The 23,562-nt window shown below is 45.9% G+C and overlaps 1 long non-coding RNA gene across 2 annotated transcripts in view; it reads right to left on the reverse strand.

The window, feature by feature from the left end:
• LOC140419927 (uncharacterized) overlaps positions 1–23,562 on the reverse strand; it is a 378,337-nt gene that overhangs the window by 2,564 nt on the left and 352,211 nt on the right. The window contains exon 1 of one of the 2 annotated variants that reach the window (XR_011946093.1): positions 1,951–2,003. The exons of the other annotated variant lie outside the window; for it this stretch is intronic. This is a non-coding gene — a long non-coding RNA (uncharacterized lncRNA). Of the gene's footprint in view, positions 1–1,950; positions 2,004–23,562 lie in introns of those variants that run through there. 2 annotated transcript variants of the gene reach the window in all.

Consider the following 23,562-nt stretch of genomic DNA (forward strand, 5'->3'; position numbering starts at 1 on the left):
CCACAGTGGGTGGGAAGCCACGGTTAAGGAAGAATGAAGACACGTCAGCAGCACCGTTTTGGAAAGTGGCATCATCGGAACAGATGCGATGGAGGTGAAGGGACTGAGAGAATGGGATGAAGTCCTTCCAGGATGTGGGATGTGAAGTGCTGTAGTCGGCGTAGCTGTGGGAGTCGGTAGGTTTGTGGTGGATATTAGTGGACAGTCTATCTCAGAAATTGAAATAGAAAGGTCAAGGAAGGAAAGGGAAGTGTCGGAGACAGACCATGTGGAGGTGATAGAGGGGTGCAAACCGAAGCAAAATGAATATATTTTTCCAGACTTTGCAGAACACCTCCGGTCCATCCGCAAGCAGTTCTCAGACCTTCCTGTCGTTTGCCATTTCAACTCACCGCCCTGCTCTCAGTCCTCATGTCCGTCCTTGGCCTGCTGCAATGTTGAGGTGAAGCCCAGCGCAAACTGGAGGAACAGCACCTCATCTTCCGATTAGGCATGTTCCACCCTTCCGGACTTAACATTGAGTTCAACAACCTCAGACTCTCCACCACCTTTACCCCATTTTTATCTATCAATTTATTTTTGTTTTAATTTCTTCCATTGATCGTTTTTTCCCTCCCCATTATTCTTCTCCCCTCCCCCATTCGAATTATTTCAAGTTGCCCTTTACACACTGCTCACCTTTATTCTGCCATTCACACATTCTAACCTTTTTATGTACCACTATCAGCACCCTTCTTAGCCTTAATTACCACCATTTGCATTCCTTTTATCTTCTGTTCTCGACATCTTTGTCTATATCTCCACCTATTGCTGGTCCATATCCAGCCCCACCGCTCTATTCCACCCCCACCGCTCCATTCCACCCCCACCGCTCCATTCCACCCCTCCCCCACTACAGTACAAATCTGACCCCATTTCCAGTTCTCTCTAACTGTCACAAAGCGTCATGCAGACTCGAAACATTAGTTCCCTTTTCTCTCCACAGATGCTGTCAGACCTTCTGAGATTGTCCAGTATTTTCTGTTTTTGTTTACGATTCCAGCATCCACAGTAATTTATTTTCATAATATATCTAATCTGTACCATGTAAAAACACTCGACATATCTCTGTCCGACATGTATTTACTGTTCCTTTAAATTTTAGCCATCTCCAATAATAATAATAATCTTTATTGTCACAAGTAGGCTTACATTAACACTGCAATGAAATTATTGTGAAAAGCCCCGAGTCGCCACATTCCGGCGCCTGTTATAGAATTTACAGTGCAGAAGGAGGCCATTCGGCCCATCGCGTCTGCACCGGCTCTTGGAAAGAGCACCCTACCCAAGGCTATACCTCCACCCTATTCCCATAACCCAGTGACCCCACCCATCACTAAGGGAAATTTTGGACACTAAGGACAATTTAGCATTACCAATCCACCTAACTTGCACATCTTTGGATTGTGGGAGGAAACCGGAGCACCCAGGGGAAACCCATGCATACACGGGGAGAACGTGCAGACTCCGCACAGACAGTGACCCAAGCCGGGAATCGAACCTGGGACCCTGGAGCTGTGAAACAATTGTGCCAACCACTATGCTGCCGTGCTGTTCCGGTACACAGAGGGAAAATTCAAAATGTCCAAATTACCAGACATACGTCTTTCGGGACTTGTGGGAGGAAACCGGAGCACTTGCAGGAAACCCGCATAGACACAGGGGAAACCAACCCTTTTAATTGTGAACATTAGGAAAGAAACCACCCTTTTAGCCAAACAAATAGATGTGTCAAGCTGAGGGAGCAAAGGATGTCAATGTCTTTGAGAGAGAGAGATCTGGGCCAAGCTTTCCAGAGTCTGCACCCTCCCCGGATTCACTTCCTTTCCCTTCAGTTGCTGCAAGTGACCAATTGAAGGTGAGAATGAGAAAAGAAATGGAAAGGGGGAGAAAGGAAAGTGTTTTACTCACAGATGTTGGAGACAGGAAGAGGTTTCAGTCAGTGTCATGGTCAATCTTCATTAACACAACGTCTGCCTTCTGATTGGCTGGAGGACCAGAGTCCTTCCGGTCCTCCCAGTTTCCCATTGATTAATACCTCAGCAGGAAGGCCAGGGGCGGGCTTTCCTCCACACATGCGCAGCTTCCCCTCAGCCTTGGACATGCGCAGTACCTGATCACCCGCCCGTGCGGTGAATAGAGCGGTTTCCCTAGCGCGGGGATTGTGGGAGCTGCGGCCGACACTGTCCAAACTCCTGGGACTGGGATGAAAAGTGGAGGAGGGGCAGTGACCTCACCCTGACACAAAGTACATGTTAGTAGTCACGGGGATTGATTGTAACGTTCGCCCTTAGCACCTGGGGAGGGGAATAGGTGAGTGTGAAACTGAATCCGAGAGTCAGCATCTTCACGGGAGGAGACTTGGGGGAAAGCAGGAGGACAGAAGGATAAATTAGTGTTAAAATCAATAATGAGGAGAGCATGGGTGGGGGTCAAATATTTATAGTTTGAGAGGAAGAAGGATTTTCCGTAACAACTAGAATTGTCAGTTGTGAATTTCTATTCTGTAATCACAGCGATGACTTTTAAAAAAAACATTTTTTAATATAGATTTAGAGTACCTAATTATTTTTTTCCAATTAAGGGGCAATTTAGCATGGCCAATCCACCTAACCTACACATCTTTTTGGGTTGTGGGGGTGAGACCCACGCAGACACGGCGAGTATGTGCAAACTCCACATGGACAGTGACCCAGGGCCGGGAGTGAACCCGGGTCCTCAGCACCGTGTGGCAGCAGTGCTGACCACTATGCCACCCTGATGATGTCAATCCTATCACACCCATTAAAGTCTCTATCAGGTCAGTCTTCAACCTTCTCTTCCCCAGGGGAAATATCCCCAACCTGTTCAATATCTCCTGAAACTTAAACATTCTCAGTTCTGATATCATCCTTGTTAATCTTTCTTGCACATCCTGGAGACCCTATCTCTGTTTTAAAGGGTATATAATTAATATTTAGATTTGGTTTAATTTGGTTGAAGGTGCCTTATTTACTCAGTTCCAAACTGACCCTCTAAAATGCTTCAATTCGAAAGAGGCTTAACAATCAGGCAAGAGAGGACTCTGAAATGTCAATGTTTATTTTTTTAAAGCAGTATACTGATGAAGTACACAAGTGACGTTCACCACCAAAATTGGGTAACCTGTTCTGGTAGAAGTGTGAATCTTCTTCAGGTTCCTGAACCAACAGTGATTTCCTAAATTCCTGCCCAGGAGCACTCAGTGTCTCCGCGACTAGAGTCCAACTTACAAAACCCAGGATCACTCACAAATCCCACTTTTACCTCTTGAATTAACATGACCTCATCTTGAATAAGACCTGTTGTAATCAGACAATTGGTCATGATTGTCACTGGGTTAATTTTATTGGATTTAACCATTGATGTAAATTGTTCCATGGAGCAGAATAATGGGACTGTTCAGGATCTTTCTAATATCTGAGTTCAGACAAAATCATGAATGGTTTGCATAGAGTACATAAAGAGAAACTGTTTCCACTGACAAAAGGATTGTTAACCAGAGGACAAGATTTAAGGTTATTCACAAAAAAGCCAGAGGGGAAATGAGGACGATGAATCTGTACACAGTGAGGTGCTGTGATCCGGAATGCACTATCTGACAGGCTGGTGGAAGCAGATTCAACACCAGGAGTTGGATAAATATTAGAAAGGGACTAGTTTTCAGGGTTCATGGGGAAAGGAAGGATAGTGGGACTAATTGAGTACTTCTTTCAAAGAGCCAGCACAGGCACGATGGGCCGAATGACCTGTGTGGTGAGATTCTGTGATCAAAGATGAATAAATGTGTGTCTGCAATATGTATAGTGATGTCAATAATGTCTGGAATTCCCCTTTCCCCGTTTCAGTTGTCTCCCTTTCCTTCCAATTTGATTTTAGACAGAGAACAGAAGCAAATGGCTTTCAGTACATTGAGCAGCCCCGATCTCTATTCTCAGCCAGCGTTACACAGAGGGGGAAGGGGTGGATTCTCAGACCAGCGAGTCAAGGCAGCCTCTTTAAATGGGCAGTTCCCACAATGTATTCAGTGACCACACTGGGAACTCCTGTCCTCTCCAGTCAGCTGGCTCGTGCCAAGGACCCGGGTTTGATTCCCGGCTTGAGTCACTGTCTGTGCAGAGTCTGCACGTTCTCCCCATGTCCGCGTGGGTTTCCTCCAGGCACTCCAGTTTCCTCTCAAAAGTGCAGAAAGACGTGCTTGTTATGTGAATTCGACATTCTGAATTGTCCCTCACTATACCCAAACAGGTGCCGTAGAGTGGCGATTCGGGGATTTTCACAGTAACTTAATTGCACTGATAACGTAAGCCTACTTGTGACACTAATAAAGATTTTTATTATTAGGTGGGATGAAGTATTGAATCTCTTCCCACAGTCAGAGCAGGCAAACGGCCTCTCGTCAGTATGAACTTGCTGGTATGTCCACAGGTTGAATGGAACACTGAATACCTTTCCCACACAGAGCAGCAGAATGGTCACACCCTGAGTGTGAATGTGTCAATGAGTTTCCACTGTAGACGGACAACTAAACCTTGCTGGTGTCTCCGCAGTGTGGATGACCTTCTAAACTTCTTTGTGCAGTGAGAGCAGCTAAACGGTCTCTCCCCAGTGTGAACGCACTGGTGCATTTCCATTGTTTCTCCATGGTGCGGGTGTTTCCTGCTGTCCCTCCAGGTTAGACAATCAGTTGAAGGCTCACACAGGATACGTGTATGGTCTCTGCCCGCTGTGAATGGTGCAATGCTTTTTCAGGCTCTTTCCACAGTCAGTGAACTGGAATACTCTCACTCGGGTGTGTGTCTCTGTGCTTTTCCAGTCACACTGATGTTTAAAACATTTTGAAGCACAAGGAACAATCAAACATTTCTCCTTCTGGATTTAAAAGCCGTTGATATTCAATGAATTGAGTAACGTTGTCAGATTTTGAAGTGAAGTTTGTTTTTAAAACAAATATTTTTATTCAAGTTTTCAACATTTTAACATTTGTACAACACACAAACAAACAAACCCAAACCTCAACGCCTCTCTCCCCAACCACAAACTGCCCCCCTACTCTTTGAAGGCCACCAGATCCCCAAAATATAACACAAATAAAACCCATCTCTGGTGGAACCCCTTATCTGCCCCTCTCAGAGCAAATTTCACCTTCTCTAAATACAAGAACAAGAACTCCATTGGATCCTCCAGCCACGTCGAGGCACCGGTGCAGCGGGAGGGGAGCAAGTTGGTCTCCACCTCAACAGATCCTGCCTGCAGGCAATCAACAAGGCGAAGGCTAAAACATCTGCCCACTCACCCATCTGCAGCTCTGGCAGGTCTGACACCCCAAATACGATCACGAAGGGACCCGGCTCCAAATGCTCATGCAGAACCTCAGACATGGTGCTGAACACTGACCCCCAAAATTTCTCCAACTTTGGGCAGGACCAGAACATATGGACTTGATTGGCTGAACCCCTCCCACACTGCTCACAGCTATCCTTCCACCTCCTTGAACAACCATCTCATCCTCACCTTCATTAAGTGCACCCTGTGCACAACTTTCAATTGAATCACCCCCAGCCTCGCACACGAGGTTGAGACGTTAACCCTCTGCAGCACCTCACACCATAGTCCTCCCTCCAACACCATCCCAAACCCTTCCTCCCACTTGGTCTTAATCCTTTTCATGGACTCCTTGTTCTCTGCCATAATCCTACCATAGATCGCCAAAACAGTCTCACTCTCCAGCTCCCCCCACCTCCACCCCCCCCACCCCAACCCCCCCACCCCATCCCCCCACCCCACCCCCCCACCCCCCACCCACCCCCCACACTCCCCCTCACCCCCCCCAGACAGAGAGACTGTGCAAATAAACAGTGGATCAGTCGACATCAATAATTTTAAACTGCCTGTGATAAAGGAAATCTATGTGCTGTGTGTGATGGGAGGAAGTGGGCTCTGTGTCTGACCATCACCAAACTTGTTTCCCTCAAATTGGTAGATAGTGACATCCTGACAGATGTAAACAGATGTCCTTCTGGGTTTAATATGACTGTCAGCTATGCTCCGACAGACGAACTGTCAGTCTCTGCCTGACTCTCCTACAGCTTCCTCTCATAGTTGAGTTGGACAAGGAACACTCATCACTTGAGCTGGGAAAAGCCATTGACTGCTGAGCAATGGGTGAACATGGATTCAGATCCGCTTCTAAGTTTTGTGTCATCTGCAAACTTTGAAATTGTCCCCTGCAACCACGATCTAGATTATTAATATGCACCAGGAAAAGCAAGGGTCCAAATACTGACCCCTGGGGGACACCACTACAAACCTCCCTCCAGCCTGAAAAATATCCATTGACTGTTATTCTCTGCTTCCTATTATTCTGTCACTTTTTGTGTCCACCGTACCACTGTCTCTTTTATTCCATGAGCTATAATTCTTCCCACAAATCTGTTGTGTTGCATTGCATTGAATGCTCACTGAAAGTCAATGTACACTACATCAACGGCATTACCCTCATCAACCCTTTCTGTTACCTCCTTAAAAAATCCAGCAAGTCAGTTAAACACGATTTCCCCTTTAGAACTCCATACTGGTTCTTGCAAATCAGTCCATATTTTCCATGTGGCATTTAATTCAATCTGGAATAATTGATTCTTGAAGCTTGCCCACCAATGATGTTAAACTAACTGATCTGTAATTGCTGGGGCTATCCTTTTTGAACAAATGCATAAGATTTGTAATTCTCCAGTGCTCTGGCACCTTCAGCAAAGACTGGGAAATTATTGCCAGCTGCCCTGTAATTTATATTCTTACTTTAACACTTCCACCTTATCAATTTTGAACCCATCTAGGGACAAAGTTTGCTAGTCTGTCTCCATGGCCTGGGTAGCATCTATCTCCTTGGTAAAGACAAACAGCAAGTTTAGTTTTATTTTGAATAGGGTGTCAGTTACTGTTTCTCATTCTTTAAAAGCTCCTTCTTCACATTTGAACAGGTAATGGTAAGAGGGAGAAAACTGATACACAGTGACCCAAAAACAAGATGCTGTAAACATTCAGATAAAAGCAAGTTACTGCAGATGCTGGAATCTGAAACAAAATCAGTAAAAACTCAACAATCTCAGCAGGTCTGACAGCATCTGTGGAGAGAAAGGGAGCTAATGTTTCAAGTCTGGATGGCTTTGACAAAGAGTCATCCAGACAAAATATTTGCTCCCTTTTCTCTCCACAGATGCTGTCAGACCTGCTGAGATTGTCCAGTACATTATGGTACTGGAGACATTCCCTGTCTACCCAGCTTTATTTTGAAGTCAGCCCCTGAATTGTGTGGACACAGTTTCAGATTTCCACATTTGAGGAACAAACATTGAAATATTTGCTCCACACCCTCAGGGTTTCATCTGTTTCAAGCCACAAACAGGAAGGTCCAGTTTTCTCCTGAAGTTTCAGACAAATCAGCTTAAAATGACACAGAGTTTCAGCCAATGTGGGAGATTCCAGCTGATCCCCGCCCCTCACGCACTCCGACTGGTTGGAGGACCAGCTGCTCCCGTTCAGTCATCCAGGTCCGTCCCCTCTTTCTATTGGTCGGGGGCTGCCGTCAGTCAACCTGGCATTGTGATGCAGTGCATGCGCAATGTAGCTGCTATAGTTCGACATCAGTGCGCAGGCGCGGGAACGGAGTTTGGAGCATGCGCAATTCCAGTGTAGGCCTCGGGAAGGGACTCCTTTGTCCCGGAGAAGCGGAGTCAGCGTCAGGCGGTGGGTGGGAGGATCTGCAAACCCTTCAGAATCATTGTCAGCTCCCTGATTTGCAGCTGCCGGGAACAGGCCCAGGTTAACCCTCCTACTTCAGCAACTGGAGGATGGTTCACACCAGAGGAGGGGGACAGTAAATAAGAGCTGACACTTCGGACTCAAATCAATGAGGATTCTGATCTCTGGAAAGGAAGGAAACCCTGGGAGGTGGGCGGGGAGGATTCACAAACACCCGCTGGAGGCCCCAAACCCCCAATAGGAACCTGCAGGTCCCGAGTTTGCAGTTCCCGGGGCTTGTTTACTTCTTGTCTGCCCAAGTGAGCCGGCATCAGGGTCCCAGTGACCAGGACAGAAAATGAGTGATTAATTGATTTTATTCTCACTTTGCAAAGAGGCTTGAGAACTGAACCCAGCCAGAGTGGAGGCAGGAGGTAAACTGTAAGGAAAATAATTGTGAAGGTGCTGTGCTGGGTTTGACGGGCTGACCAACTCTCATGGTGAAAATTAAGGGTGGTGTTTGCCAGAGCTGTTGGAACATAGAAGCGGTAAGGAACATGGTTTTGTGCAGTGACAAAGATCCAATTTATAGTACAGCCAGCATCCAGGCAGCATGCAGACTGGGACAGTGGACTCAGATACATTTCTGTAACGTATGGGACTATTAAACACCCTGGGATTTGCATTCAGCACAGTGAGCAAGAGAGTGTATGGGAGTAGGATTTACTGTTTTGCAGGTACAAATGAGGAAAATATGTTGTATAGAAAATAGAATTGTATGTTCAGGATTTCTCTCTGTATAACGTTTTGTAAACTTCTTTTCCAGGGCACTAGAATGGGTGGATTTACAGACAGGAAGCTCAAACTGAATATCACAGCATGATCTGACAGAGTCACCGAGTCGCCACGGCCAGAATATCATTAGTCATTGAATTTGGAAGGAGCAATGTTTGTGTGTTCTGCCTGTGTGACACCATTTCAAACATCATTGTGTCTGGAAAAGCATCAGGACACACACTGGAATGAGAGTGTTCCAGTACATTGACTGTACAAAGAGCTTTAACCAGTAAAACAGCCTGTAAAAAAAATCACACCATTCGCAGCAGGGAGAAACCATACAGGTGTTCTGTGTATGTGGACAAAGCTTCAACGGACCGTCCAAGCTGGAGAGATATGAGGAAACTGGCACCATGGAGAAACCGTGGAAATGTGAGGACTGTGGTGAAGGATTCAATTCTTCACCCCGGCTGGAAATCCATCGACGCGTTCACACTGGGGAAAGGCCGTTCAGCTGTTCTGTGTGTGAGAGGAGATTCACTCAGTCATCTGCCCTTTGCTTACACCAGCGAGTTCACGCTGAGAAGAAACCATTCAGCTGCACAACCTGTGAAGAGAAATTCAAGTCTTTATCCATCCTCACTGAACACCAGCGAATTCACACGAGTCAGAAACCATTCATTTGCTTTGTGTGTGGGAAGGGATTCACTCAGGTATTCACCCTCCAGACACACCACCAAATGCACACAAACGAGGAACCATTCAGGTGCATCACCTGTGGAGAGACTTTTAGTCAGTCAACTGACCTCAGTGAGCACCAACACACTCACACTGGGGAGAAGCCGTTCACCTGCTCCGTGTGTGGGATGGGATTTCCTTGGGCATCCCAATTGCTGACACATCAGTGGGATCACACCGGGGGGAGACGGTTCTCTTGCTCCTTGTGTGGAGCGGGATTCACTCAGTCACAACACCTGCTGAGACACCAGCGAGTTCACAAATGACTGCAGGGATTGGAATCTGCTGTTTTGCTGCTGCTAATCGCATCCAGGATTGATAGTCTGACAATATCTGGTTTGATTCTGCTGATGTTAACAATCTCTATAACTGGCTGCAGTTTAATATTCTGAAAATGTCACTGATTTTTGGGGCTGCAATGTCCCTTTTTAAAAGCCCCATCTGTGATATTTCTCCTTAATTCAAGAACTCTCAACAGGAACACATTGACAGTAAAATTATCATAGATTATCATAGAATTTACAGTGCAGAAGGAGGCCACCCGGTCCATCGAGTTCACACCGGCTCTTGGAAAGAGCACCCTACCCAAGGTCAACACCTCTGCCCCATCCCCATAACCCAGTAACCCCACCCAACACTAAGGGCAATTTTGGACACTAAGGGCAATTTATCATGGCCAATCCACCTAACCTGCACATCTTTGGACTGTGGGAGGAAACCGGAGCGCCCGGAGGAAACCCACGCACACACGGGGAGGATGTGCAGACTCCGCACAGACAGTGACCCAAGCCGGAATCGAACCTGGGACCCTGGAGCTGTGAAGTAATTGTGCTATCCATAATGCTACCGTGCTGCCCACGTTAAGAACTTGTACTTCAATCCTAACTTGGTCTTAGATGCAAATCAGTGTCTAAAAGGTTCCACTGATTAACATCTCCAATTAGAAACTGCAGATTAATCCTTGCTGACAATTCTTACTGACTTCTTCAGTGTTCTGTCCATTATGATATTAAATTGTGAAGGAAGCGAAACAAACAGTGAAATATTATACAGGTACTGTAAAAACGTACATAGAAATCTTAACATCAACATGTACACTGATGAAGTTTGGAAGTCGCTGAGTTGAATCATTTCTGACACAGCAGCAGCAACATTTGGTAAAGGTGGAACCCACAACAAAGACTGGTTCAGACTCACTCAGCCGAGATGACACCTGTCATTGAAGCAAAAAGCAAAGTCGACCTGATGTGCAGCATAAACCCAACAGCTAGAACACTGCATTACTTGAACGTAGCCAAGACAGTTGTGTAAATATCAGGGAGATCCTGTGCAAATAAACATTGGACCAGCCTCTGTCAATAATTCCAAGCTGCCTGTGACAATGGAAATCTACGACTGATGGGGTCAAGAGGGATCTTTGTCCGACCATCACTAAAGTTGTGCGACTGAAATTGGCAGCTGGTGAAGTTCTTACCAACAGAAGTAAACAGATGTCCTGCTGGGTTGATCACGACTGTGAGCTGGACATCTCCCAGACTCTGATTGTCTCTATTGCAGCTTCCATGTTGAGTTGGAGAAGGAACCCTCACCAGTTGAGCTGGAAGATGCCATTGATTGCTGAGCAAGCAGAAAGGCACCCGGCAAGGATGGAATTCCAGCTGATCTGCTTACACACGGAAAGTCCCTTCGGCTGTCGCACCTTCATGACCTCCGACGTCTCTGATGGGCGACAGGAACCATTCCATACGTGTGATGCAAAATCATCACAACATATAAAATCAGCAGTGACAGAGGAGATTCCAACAACTACAGGGACATCTCACTCCTTAGCATCACTGGGAGGTCCTTCACTAGGGTCATGCCTAAAAGATCCATCTACTTGCAGACTGATATATCCAGAAGCATGTGGTGAACCACTGTAATAGGAGATGTAAGGTAGGACCTGCACTACAGGTTCGCCGGTAGCTCCTGCTGGCTGGCTCCGCCCACGGAGAACTGTATAAATATGCATGACCTCCAGTGCCCTGCCATTTCGCCAGCTGCAGCAGGAGGCCATGCATCTGACTGTAATAAAGCCACAGTTCTACCCAACTTTAGTCTTTGTGCAATTGATCATGCATCAATTTATTACGGTCAGATTTTCCACAGAATGGATATCAGAATTAAGCCCGATCGCCTGCAGCTAGATCCGCACGCGCCCGACGCCAGAAAAGACTTTACTCACTGGCTAGCATGTTTTGAGGCCTACATCAAGGCTGCGGACCCCAAGCCAACGGAGGCTCAGAAGATAAACGTCCTGTACTCCAGACTGAGCTCCAGCGTGTTCCCGTTGATCCAAGACGCCACGAATTACACAAAAGCAATGGAACTCCTGAAGGAACACTACGCGCAGAAGGCGAACACGCTCTTCGCCAGGCATGTACTCGCCACCCGCTCGCAACTACATGGTGAGTCCATCAAAGACTTCTGGCGGGCCCTAAATCCACTCGTCCGGGACTGTGACTGTCAGGCCGTTACGACCGCCGAACACGCAAATCTCCTCCTGCATGATGCCTTCGTGACGGGGATTGCGCCGACCGCATCCGAGAACAATTACTGGAAGGGGCCACGCTCGAACTGGCGGAGACAAAAACCTTGGCGCTCACCATGACGGTCGCATCCCGTAACGTATAATTGTACCCCTCCCGCCGCGCTGCCCACCCTTCTACTCTTTCCTACCCCTCCTGGACCCCGCTGATGACCTCCTCAGCTGGGGCCCTGCCTTCCCAATACGCCGCACGCCGATCCGCGCACCCCGGGGGTCCCCGCTGCTACTTCTGCGGTCAGCAGAAGCACCCCCACCAACACTGCCCGGCCCGCACTGCAGTTTGTAAAGCCTGCAGTAAAAAGGGCCACTTAGCGGCTGGGAGCCAGGCCAGCACAGTCGTTGCGATCGCGCCCGCTATTGCCCCCTACCCCACGCCAGACGCACAATGGGAGCCACAATCTTCTCCTCCCGGGTCCATGTGCGACCAATGGGCGCCGCCATCTTGTCCCCCTTCGTCCATGTGCGCCCTGTGGGTGCCGCCATCTTGTCCCGATCCCGCGATGTGCGCACCATGGGCGCCGCCATCTTGTCCCGACCCCGCAATGTGCGCACCAGGGGCGCCGCCATCTTGTCCCCCACAGGGTCTCCAGACATCCCTCGTGCATCAAAGCACAGTGCGCTTTCTCTGCTGACAGGTCTGCAGTGAACATGATCTTCTCCACATACCAGCTACAAGAACAATTGGTATTTAATCTAAAATGTCTATGCTGAGAAAAGTGAAACGTTATCATTACTGAGTGAAAGTGAACCTTTCAGTGTGAATCACAATTTAATTGTACAATTGGAAAAGGCACCAAAATGTTTGATTCCCTCAAGACAAACTTCAGCCTCACATAGAAACATATAAAATAGAAGCAGGAGGAGGCCATTCGGCCCTTCGAGCTTGCTCCATCATTCATTATGATCATGGCTGATCACCCAACTCAGTAACCTGTTCCCCACTTTCCCTCCACATCCTTTGATCCCTTTTGCCCGAAGAGCTGTATCTAACTGCTTCTTGAAAGCAGACAATGTTTTGTCCTCAACTCTTTCTGTGGTAGTGAATTCCCCAGGCTGACCACCCTCTGGGTGAAGAAATTTCTCCTCATCTCTGTCCTAAGTGGTCTACCCATATCCTTCGACTATCACACATGGTGCTGGACTCCCCCACCATTGGGAATATCCTTCCCACATTTACCCAGTCTAGTCCTGTCAGAAGTTTATAGGTTTCCATAAGATCCCTCTCATTCTTCTGAACTCCAGCGAACATAATCCTAACTGGCTGAATCTCTCCTCATACGTCAGTCCCACCATCCCAGGAATCAGTCTGGTAAACCTTCACTGCACTCCCTCTATAGCAAGAATATCCTTCCACAGATAAGGAGACCAAAGCTGCAGACAATACCCCAGGTGTGGCCTCACCAAGGCCCTGTAAAATTGCAACAAGACATCCCTCATCTAAATCATGAATATATATTGTGAATAGCTGAGGTCCTAGTACCGATCCATTCGGAAAAATACTTGTTTATTCCTACGCGTTTATTCCTACTTTTTATTTCCTGCCTGCCAACCAATTTTCTATCCATCTCAATACACTATCCCCAAACCCATGCGTTTCAACTTCACATGCTAATCTCTGATGTGGAACTTTGTTGAAAGCCCTCTGAAAGTCCAAATAAACCACATCCACTGGCTTCCCCTCATCGACTACTAGTTACATCCTTGAAGAATTCCAATAGATTTGTCAAGCATGATTTCCCTTTCATAAATCCATGTTGATTCTGTCCAATTCTGCCACTGTTTTCTAAGTACTTCGCTTTAAAACCTTTGATCATGGACTTTAGAATTTTCCCCACTGCCGTCATCACGTTGATTGGTCTATAATTCCGTTTACTTTCTACCTCCCTTTTTAAAGAGTGGGGTTACATTAGCCACCCTCTAATCTGTAGGAACTGTTCCAGAATCTGTACAATCTTGGAAGATGACCACCAATGCATCCACTATTTCTTGAGTCACTTCCTTAAGTAGTCTGGTATGTAGATTATCAGGCCCCGGAGATTTATCGACCTTCAATCTCATCAATTTCCCCAACACCATTTCTCTACTCTGATTTCCTTCAGTTCCTCTCCTCTCTGAACCCTACATTCCCCAACATTTCTGGTATGTTATTTATGTCGTTCTTTGAGAAGACAGAAGCAAAGTATGTATTGAGTTGCTCAGCCATTTGTCTTCACCAATCTTTTTCTCTTCGCGTATCTATAGAAACTTTTGCAGACAGTTTTTTATGTTCCACACAAGCTTACCCTCGTACGCTATTTCCCCTTTCTTAATCAATCTCTTGGTCCTCCTTTGCTGAATTCTAACCTGCTCCCAATCCTCAGGTTTGTTATTTCTCCTGGCCAATTTGTGGGCTTATTCCTTGGATCTTGAAGTAATGTTTCAGAACTCACAAACTGTGGGAGGCTCCACCCTCTTTAAGAATGTTGAAGCTTACCTGTGAAAGCTAATGTTCTTGCTTTATTTTTCTTCAGGTTTATTCCTGTGATTTGGAAAGGTGCCTCAAGGAGAATGGGGAAAAAAAGTTACAATTGGGCAAAGCTGAAACCCCCTTCCCAAAAGAATTGGAAAACAAAGTTTAAAATGCTGTTTGGTTCATCTTTGATCTGAAAAGGAAAGTCACCTAAAGTCAGCACAATTGGGCAGAGTTGGGAATGTTTGCAAACAACCCGAGAAGTTAACCCTTTCCACTGACAGCACGGTGATAATTTGCCTTTTAAAGATTTGGCTTTATCCCATTTCTTATCTTTCAAAACAGGGTGTTTGAGAACGGGAGATATGGGAGTTATCTCCAAACTGATTTCAAATATTTGTGTCTCTGATATACAAAAACAATATTGTGTGAATGCAATACTATTGGACAGTAAAGTTTCTCCAGGACTCCTGAATGAAACTGAATAATAATTAATAGGATGGCCCACTCCGAATAAGATCGAGAAAATCACATTACCCAATGGAAATTGGAATAACTCACCCCGGGGAGAGCTCAATAGAATAGATCAATGTTATATCAATGTACATTCCAGTGAAAATCAGTGTCGATCAGACAAATAAATTGATAACTTTCTCTTGGAGATAAATGTGTCCCTGCCTCTGAACTTTAAAAGATAAACTGAATTGATTGGCCATTGACTGAGGCATTGGAGCCATGCAGGGAGAGAGAAGTACAGATCCTCCGACAGAGATCCCCCCCCCCCCCCCCCCCCCCCCCCCGGCCCACGCACCAGATGTTTTGGTAAGATCACCTGAAAGGCCAAGAGTGACGTGTATGGCACATCGAGCCTGATACTGGGATACCAGTGTGGGTGTGCTGATGTGGAAATGCATGGTGAAGCTGCACTGAAGAACGGGTCCCAGACATACTCAGCTATTCGATAACAGAACAACATCGAGTGATTAATGTGGTCAGTAAAATGAGACAACATTTTAAATCATTATGATATTGACACATATTCCACTGGAAAACTGACTTTAAAACAATCAGAATATAATTATACACACTTGTATCTGTCAGAGGGAGTGAAATTAAAGTGAAGAGGGATCGAGAATCTGGATTTAGAAAATATCCACAAGGTGAAGGTAGCTGAACAGAGAGCTGGAGAATCTTTAAAGTCCGTGCATGAACTTCTGTTTGAAGCTGATGTATTTTCAACATGCCAATAATTTGGAATGGTGTGAGATGGTCTGCAGCTGGGAAAGATGAATCTAAGTGAACAGTTATCACATTTTACTGGAAAGGATTTTACTTTTATTCTTGGCGGCAGCTCAAGCATTTGTGTTGCTGATTCTGATAACTTTAGCAGTTTTAGTATGTTATCCAAATGTGTTATCTATGTAATCAAGAAATTATGAAAAAAAGCTTGTAGTGTAGAAATAGGTGGGTTGATCAGAAATCAGTTGAGAGAAGTCAATAAGGATATTCACTTCTCAAGACGGGAAGATTTGTAAGAAATAAATGATAAAATATGAAGGCATTTATTGAATATTATAGGAATAGCTCACTGCCTTTCTCGCCTGTGAAGAAATCTTCCACAGCAGCTTGCTGGGTGACAAACACAGGACAGGCCTGTTCTTTCTGCCCAGGACTGGTCTCTAACACAGGCTCTTAAATTGACATTTCTAACCCTGATATGATTGGATGTCAGGATCCATCCGCAAACCATTTGTCTGTGGAAAGGTTAAAACAGGAAGAGATTTCTAAAAAGGTCCAGACTGGCTTCACCCAACACCCACACTGGCTCACAGCAGTGAACCATCCAGAGGAGACTGCAGCCACTAGTAATGGAGACCAGTACTCATTCTGCATAATCCGTCTGTCCTCTGGGACTGGGAAATCATTCTCAGGCTGTATGATGTTTTTTGTGTCCATTGTGCATCATTTTAAAATTTGTTTCTTAATAAACCAGCGTAAAATCACATATTAGCTTGGTCCCATTTGTTTTGGGTTATCTGTGACTCCTGGATCAAGTATCTCACCGATCACTGCATGCTGTTCTGGTCACGATATTATAAAATGATACCGAGGTACTGAAGAGGGTGCAAAGAAGATTTATAATGGTGAAACCAGAAATGTGTAGGTACATATAAAATATCAGGAAAAGATTGACAGGCTGGGTCTCCTCTCTCCTTAGAAATGAAGGCGGAGGGGATAACCTAATAGAAATCTTTAAAATAATGGAAGGTTTTGTGAGAGAGGATATGGAGAGAATGTGAGGAAGAGCATAGCTAGAGAACATCAATACTTTATACACATGATATGGAGACACCAATCCCTATACATGTGTTCCAGATTTTAATGTAATTGTCCAATACAGAAAACACAGTATTTTGTGTCTGCGTGGGTCTCACCCCCAAACCCAAGGAAGTAATAAGGTATGAGAATTGAAATAATCTATAGTTAGAAAGGAGAAAAGTCCCCAAAATGGAGCAATCTTTGACGGGACATAAATTAGTTGCCTCTTATCCTGGAGAAATTAATGTCCCAACAAAGTGTGTGTCTGAAACATTAATTCATTTGACAAATATCAAAATATTAAACTCCAACTGGTTACAGGGATTATTATCAGCAGCAACAAACTCCAGCTGTCAGAATGAACATGGTTCAGTCCTGGATGTGATTAACAGCAGCAATAACAGCAGAATCCAACCCCTGCAGTCACTCGTGAAGTCTCTGGTGTCTCAGCATGTGGGATGACCAAGTGAATCTCTTCCACACACACAGCAGATGAACGGCCTCTCCCCAGTGTGAGTGCGTTGGTGTTTCAACAGATCAGATGTAGTTTTATAGCTCGTCTCACAGTCAGAACATTTAAAAGGTTTCTGATAGATAGTTTTTTGAAGAATAAAGGGATTAAGGGTTATGGTGTTCGGGCCGGAAAGTGGAGCTGAGTCCACAAAAGATCAGCCATGATCTCATTGAATGGCGGAGCAGGCTCAAGGGGCCAGATGGCCGACTACTGCTGCTAGTTCTTATGTTCTTATGATCACTGAACAAGTTGATGTGTAGCAAGGTGCCATAAGTGAAGGAATCTCTTCCCACACTTGGAGCAGGTGAACGACCTCTCTCCAGTGTGAACTGTCTGGTGTCTCTGCAGGTTAGATAAATGATTAAATCTTTCCCCACACACGGAGCAAGGGAACAGCCTCTACCCAGTGTGAACCTGCTGGTGTGTGAGCAGGTTGGCTGACTGAGTGAATCCCTTCCCACACTCGGAGCAGGTGAATGGCCTCTTTCCGGTGTGAACTCGCTGGTGTCTCAGCAGATCCATTTCACTTTTGAAGCTCTTCTCACAGTCAGAACATTTAAAAGATCTCGTATTACTGTGCACAAGTTGATGTTTCATAAGGTGTGCTGACTGAGTAAATCCCTTTCCACACAGGCAGCAGGTGAATGGTCTCTCCCCAGTGTGACTGCGTTGATGAGCTTCCGGCAGGGATGGAGATTTGAACCCCTTCCCACAACCTCCACATTTCCACCGTTTCTCCATGGTGCCGATGACCTTGTGTCTGTCCAGATTGGAGCCTCATTCACACACAGAACATCGTGTACAGTTTCTCTCTGCTGTGAATGATGTGATGTTTTTTCAGGCTGTGTAACTGGTTAAGGCTCTTTTCACAGTCAGCTCACTGGAACACATTCACTTGCCTATGTATGTGTCTCGGTGCTTTTTCCAGTCACACTGACCTTCCCACAGATAGAAGACAAACATTTCTCCTTCCACATTCAGGGGCCGATGATATTCATATCCTGACAAATCAAAGGCTCTCAAAAACCTTGAGTTTGCTGTCTGTAAGTCTTTCCATTCCAATACCCTGTAAAAAGAATCGAAGTAGAATGAAAATTGACAGCACAAAAACAGGTCATTGTACCCAGTGTCAGTGTATATATTCCCCATAAGACCATAAGACATAGGAGCGGAAGTAAGGCCATTCGGCCCATCGAGTCCACTCCACCATTCAATCATGGCTGATTTCAACTCCATTTACCCGCTCTCTCCATAGCCCTTAATTCCTTGAGAAATCAAGAATTTATCAACTTCTGTCTTAAAGACACTCAACGTCCCGGCCTCCACCGCCCTCTGTGGCAATGAATTCCACAGACCCACCACTCTCTGGCTGAAGAAATGTCTCCTCATCTCTGTTCTAAAGTGACTCCCTTTTATTCTAAGGCTGTGCCCCCGGTCCTAGTCTCCCCTGCTAATGGAAACAACTTCCCTACATCCACCCTATCTAAGCCATTCATTATCTTGTAAGTTTCTGTTAGATCTCCCCTCAACCTCCTAAATTCCAATGAATATAATCCCAGGGTCCTCAGACGTTCATCGTATGTTAGGCCTACCATTCCTGGGATCATCCGTGTGAATCTCCGCTGGACGCGCTCCAGTGCCAGTATGTCCTTCCTGAGGTGTGGGGCCCAAAATTGCTCACAGTATTCTAAATGGGGCCTAACTAATGCTTTATAAAGCCTATATGAGCCTATCGCTTCTCTCTGTCAGCAGGTCTTTCTATTCCTTTCTCTCTTGTGTCTGCAACTTGCTAAGTGCATTCATGCTGTTTTCCTCAACCAGTCCCTGTGGCAGTAAGTTCCACACCCTCTGGATAAAGACATTGAATCTAACCAGTACTATCCTGTGTGGCCGAAGAGCAATGCTGCCTCTTTTCTCAATTTCCTGCAGAGGCTGAATCATTGTTGATGAAAAAGCGTTGAGCCCAGCAGCATTACTCTTGTCTGATCATCTCTGGAAAGCAGGCGTACCAGAAAAGTCAGCTCAGCCTTCACAACACTCACAATACAGCCGATACCTTGTCAAGGAACTGCAATGAACCACAGACAACTATTTGTAGGAATCCCTGTCTGCCTATCCTCCGGTAAAACATCTTGAGATGTTAATGGCGATATGTGAATAAGATGAGGCGTTTCTTCATTCAATTTTGTAAATTGGAATTCTACACCCTTGAAGGCTGTGGATGCTCAGTCGCTGAGTATATTCAAGACTGAATTCAAGAGATTATTGGATACAGAGGAAAAGAAGGAAAATGGCAACAAGGAGAAAAAGTGGAGCAGGCTCTATGTCCTCCAACTGCTCCTGTTTATTCTGCTCTTAAGTAGCTCTTGATGGACAGTGTATTCTTTACATTGAGTAAAATGACCAATAACGATTTCGGATGTTATTTTGGTTCCATTCAGGTTCCGAGAATCGTAGAGGTGCATTGCACAAGAGGGGGCGATGGGGGTTGTTCAGCCCATCTTTCCTGTGCTGACTTTTAGAAAGAACGGACTTGTTCAGTCCCTCATTCCAGTTTCATGTCCCTAGCCATGCACTTTCTCATACTCAGGTAACTATCCACCTCTCTTTTAAAATTAATTAGTGAATCGTATCGCTGCCTTTTCAGGCAGATCCTGGAACTCACTGAGTTTTGCTCAACTGCCATTGTGATACAGGTAGTTCAATGAAGGTTTTTCAGTGGGCAGTATGAGAGTATTTCAAAAATATCAACAGAAAAATATGTTTGAATATTAAAATTATTGGATAGGAGGGTAGAGCTGGTCCAGGGATCAGAATGATTTTTCTCCTGGTCACTGGGACCCTGAAGCCTCCACTTCCTGTTCCTTCACCAAAATGGCCGCACATGCGCCGTTTCTACCAAGTTTCTACTTTTTTCCTACCAATATGGCGGCCGGTCACCTGGGTCAGTGGGCCGACACTAGACTCTGGATACTTTGGGAGCAGAGGGGGACAAATAGAAGTGGAGAGGCAGGAGGTAAAGGAGACAAATTTTATCCAATTACAACTTGAACAATAACTTTGACAGAATCTCAAACCCCCAACGTCCCCAAAGTAAGAGGTGTATATGAAAACCACCACCTCCAATTCACACATCGTCCTGACTTGTCTGACATCCAGAATTGGGTGAGCAGACATTTCCTCCAATTAAACATTGGAAATAGTGAAGTCATTGAGTTTGCACATTCTCCCAGTGTCTGCGTGGGTTCCATCCCCACAACCCAAAGATGTGCAGCGTAGGTGGATTGGCCACGCTAAATTGGAAAATAATAATTGGGTACTCTAAACTTATTTTAAAAAAGAAATAGTGAAGCCATTGTCTTATGGCCCTGCTACAAACTCCATTCTCTAGTCACCATCCACCTCCCTGGCAACTGTGTTTATTTTATCCTTTCACAGGGAGTGGATATTGCTGGGGAAAATCATTGCCCACTCCTAATTGCCCTCGAGAAGATGGTGGTGAGTTGTCTTCTCAAACTGATGTAATGCATGATCTGTAGGTTGGGCCACAGTTTGGCCAGGGTGGGAGTTCCAGGATTTTCACCCAACAACAGTGAAGGAACAGGGACATAGTTCCAAGTCAGGATGTTGTGTGGCTTGGAGGGGAACCTGCAGGTGATGGTGTTCTCATGTGTCTGCTGTGCTTGTCGTATGAGTTGGTCAAGGGTTGAAAAGTACTGTCTAAAGAGCCTTGATGAGTTGCTGCAGTGCATCTTGCAGGTGGTACGCGCACTGTGTGCGACTAATGCAGATTTCAATGTCATATTTGACCAGAAGATGAGCTTTTGACTACATATTTGCACCATCACTAAGACTGTTTATATCCAGCTCAATAATATTGCCCGCCCTAGCCCTCACCTCAGTGTGTCTGCTCTGAAACCAACATCTATGCAACTGTTATCTTTAAACTTGATGATTGCAACATACTCCTGACCAGCATCCCAACTTTTATCATCTGTAAACTTGAAGATAATTTGCTGCCCATTTTCTCACTCTTACCAATTCCCTTTTCACTTGGCGCAGTCTTATCAACTGGTTGAACTGTTGATTACCAGAGGCAGCAGCAACACATCCAGCTCTACCTGGCCCCGCTCGCCTCTGCCTAAACTGATCACTATTTCTGGATTGTTCCTGGAAGCAAGGACAACCCAGATTCTGTTCTTCATGATCAGCTTCTTAAATCTCTCTCCTGACTTCAAACAAGTGCAAGAAGCTCATTGATTTCTTTGTCACTGACACTGAGATCATCCGTTCAGCTGAATCTACTTCCAAAAGTTATTTGTGAACTGTGTCTCATTAGGTTTTGTGACTGCGTGAATCTCTTCCCACACATGGAGCAGTTGGAAGGCCTCTCCCCGGTGTGAACTCGCTGGTGTGTTAGAAGGTCAGATGAATTAGTAAATCTCTTCCCACACTTGAAGCAGATGGGCGGTCTTTCCCCAGTGTGACCACGTTTGTGTTTCAGCAGGTGTGATGAACTGCTCAATCCCTTCATACACACAGAGCAGATGAATGGCTGCTCTCCAGTGTGAATTCGCTGGTGTGTGCGAAGGTTGAACAATTGATTAAATTGTTTCCCACACATGGAGCAGGTGAAAGGTCTCTCCCCTGAGTGACTACGCAGATGTGTTTCCAGTTGGGATGGAGATATGAATGCCTTCCTACAGGCCCCACATTTCCATGGTTTGTCTATGGTGTGGATGTCCTTGTGTCTCTCCAGGTTGGATGATTTCACACCTGTAGATTCCAAATTTCTGATAAAAAGAGTTTATAAGCATCATCATTGTCAATACCAAATAAAAATGAAGGACAGACAATTCTCATTTGTATGGGACAGATTTTCTGCACTTGTTTTTGCGAAACAGTAAATCCTCATCACATCCATTCTCCCTCCTCCCTATGCTGGAATCCAAACCCCAGGGTGACAAACCAGCCCACATTTTATGGGCCATATTTGAATCCACTGAGATTTGCTGCTTGGGTGTCTGACTCATCAACTGGACCTATGTAGAACTCTGTTCCAACCGTTCTGGCAGCCAACCACCCCCTCCCTGGCCTCACATTTCTGTCAGCAGCCCACCCAACACCGCCCACCTCTTCACACAGACCCATGCAGGCTTACCTTTAATTTTCACCATGAGAGTTTGTCAGTCTGCCAAACCTTTCAAACCACCTTCAAAATTCCTTTCTTTACAGTTTACCCGTTCCCTCCACTCTGGCTGGGTTCAGTTCTCAAGTCCCTCTGTGCAGTGAGAATAAATCGGTAATTTTCTCTCCTGGTCACTGGAATCCTGATGCCCCGCCCACTCTGTTGTTTCACCAAGACGGCCACAGCTGAAGCAAACCAGCCCCGGGAGCTCAAAATCAGGATCTGTGGGTTCTTTTTGGCGGTTTGGGGCCTCCAGCGGGTGTTTGCAAATCCTCCCCGCCCATCTCCCAGGGTTTCCTTCCTTTCCAGAGATCAGAGTCCTCATTGATTTGAGTGCAAAGTGTCAGCTCTTATTTATTGTCTCCCTCCCCCATCCTCTGATGTGAACCATCCTCCAGTCGCTGAAGCTGGATGGTGACCGTTAACCTGGGCCTGTTCGCAGGAGGGAGAAGCCCCGCAGCTGCAAACCAGAGAAGTGACAATGATTGTGTAGGGTTTGCGGATCCTCCCTCCCACCGCCTGACGCTAACTTCACTTCCCCGGGACAAAGGACTCTCCTTCAGACGAACAATAGCATTGCACCTGCGCGCTACTGTCTCACCTCATCAACCGCACTGCGCATTCTCCAGATCACAATGCCTAGGGGAATGATTGATGGCAGCTCCGGAGCACTAGTAAGAGGGGCGGGACTGGAGGACCGAACGGTTGCGGCTGGTCCAACAACCAATCGGAGCAAATGAGGGGCAGTGAATGAAGCATGCGCAGTGCGGGAAATGGCGAGGGGTGGATGCTTTTTTTCTCGGATCTGTAATTTGTAAGCGGAAAATCGCAGATCAGAGCGTATGGTGGAACCGGCGTGTGGATGGGAAGATTTCTATACAGGTTCTGTCATCTACAAACTCCCTCAAAAATGCATCAATCCCATTTGTACTGAGCGGGGCCAAAGATCCCTTAAATCGTCCTGGTTAATGATCACCATCTTTATTGGGGGCAATGTGCAGCACTGAGCATGTGCGGCCGCCATCACGTTGGGGGCAATATTTTCATAGCTGAGTGGAGCTTGTCCCCCATTGTTTCGAATTGAGGCAACCTGTCCATCAAACTGGGTCACCCTTCGAGTCCCAATGACTTAACGATGAGGCAGGGTGGAAGCAGGGAAGGAAAGAAAAGGATGTAAATCCTGCTCTCTGGAT

The sequence above is a fragment of the Scyliorhinus torazame genome, chromosome 5 (assembly GCF_047496885.1).
Source record: "Scyliorhinus torazame isolate Kashiwa2021f chromosome 5, sScyTor2.1, whole genome shotgun sequence".
NCBI classification, from domain to species: Eukaryota; Metazoa; Chordata; class Chondrichthyes; order Carcharhiniformes; family Scyliorhinidae; genus Scyliorhinus; species Scyliorhinus torazame.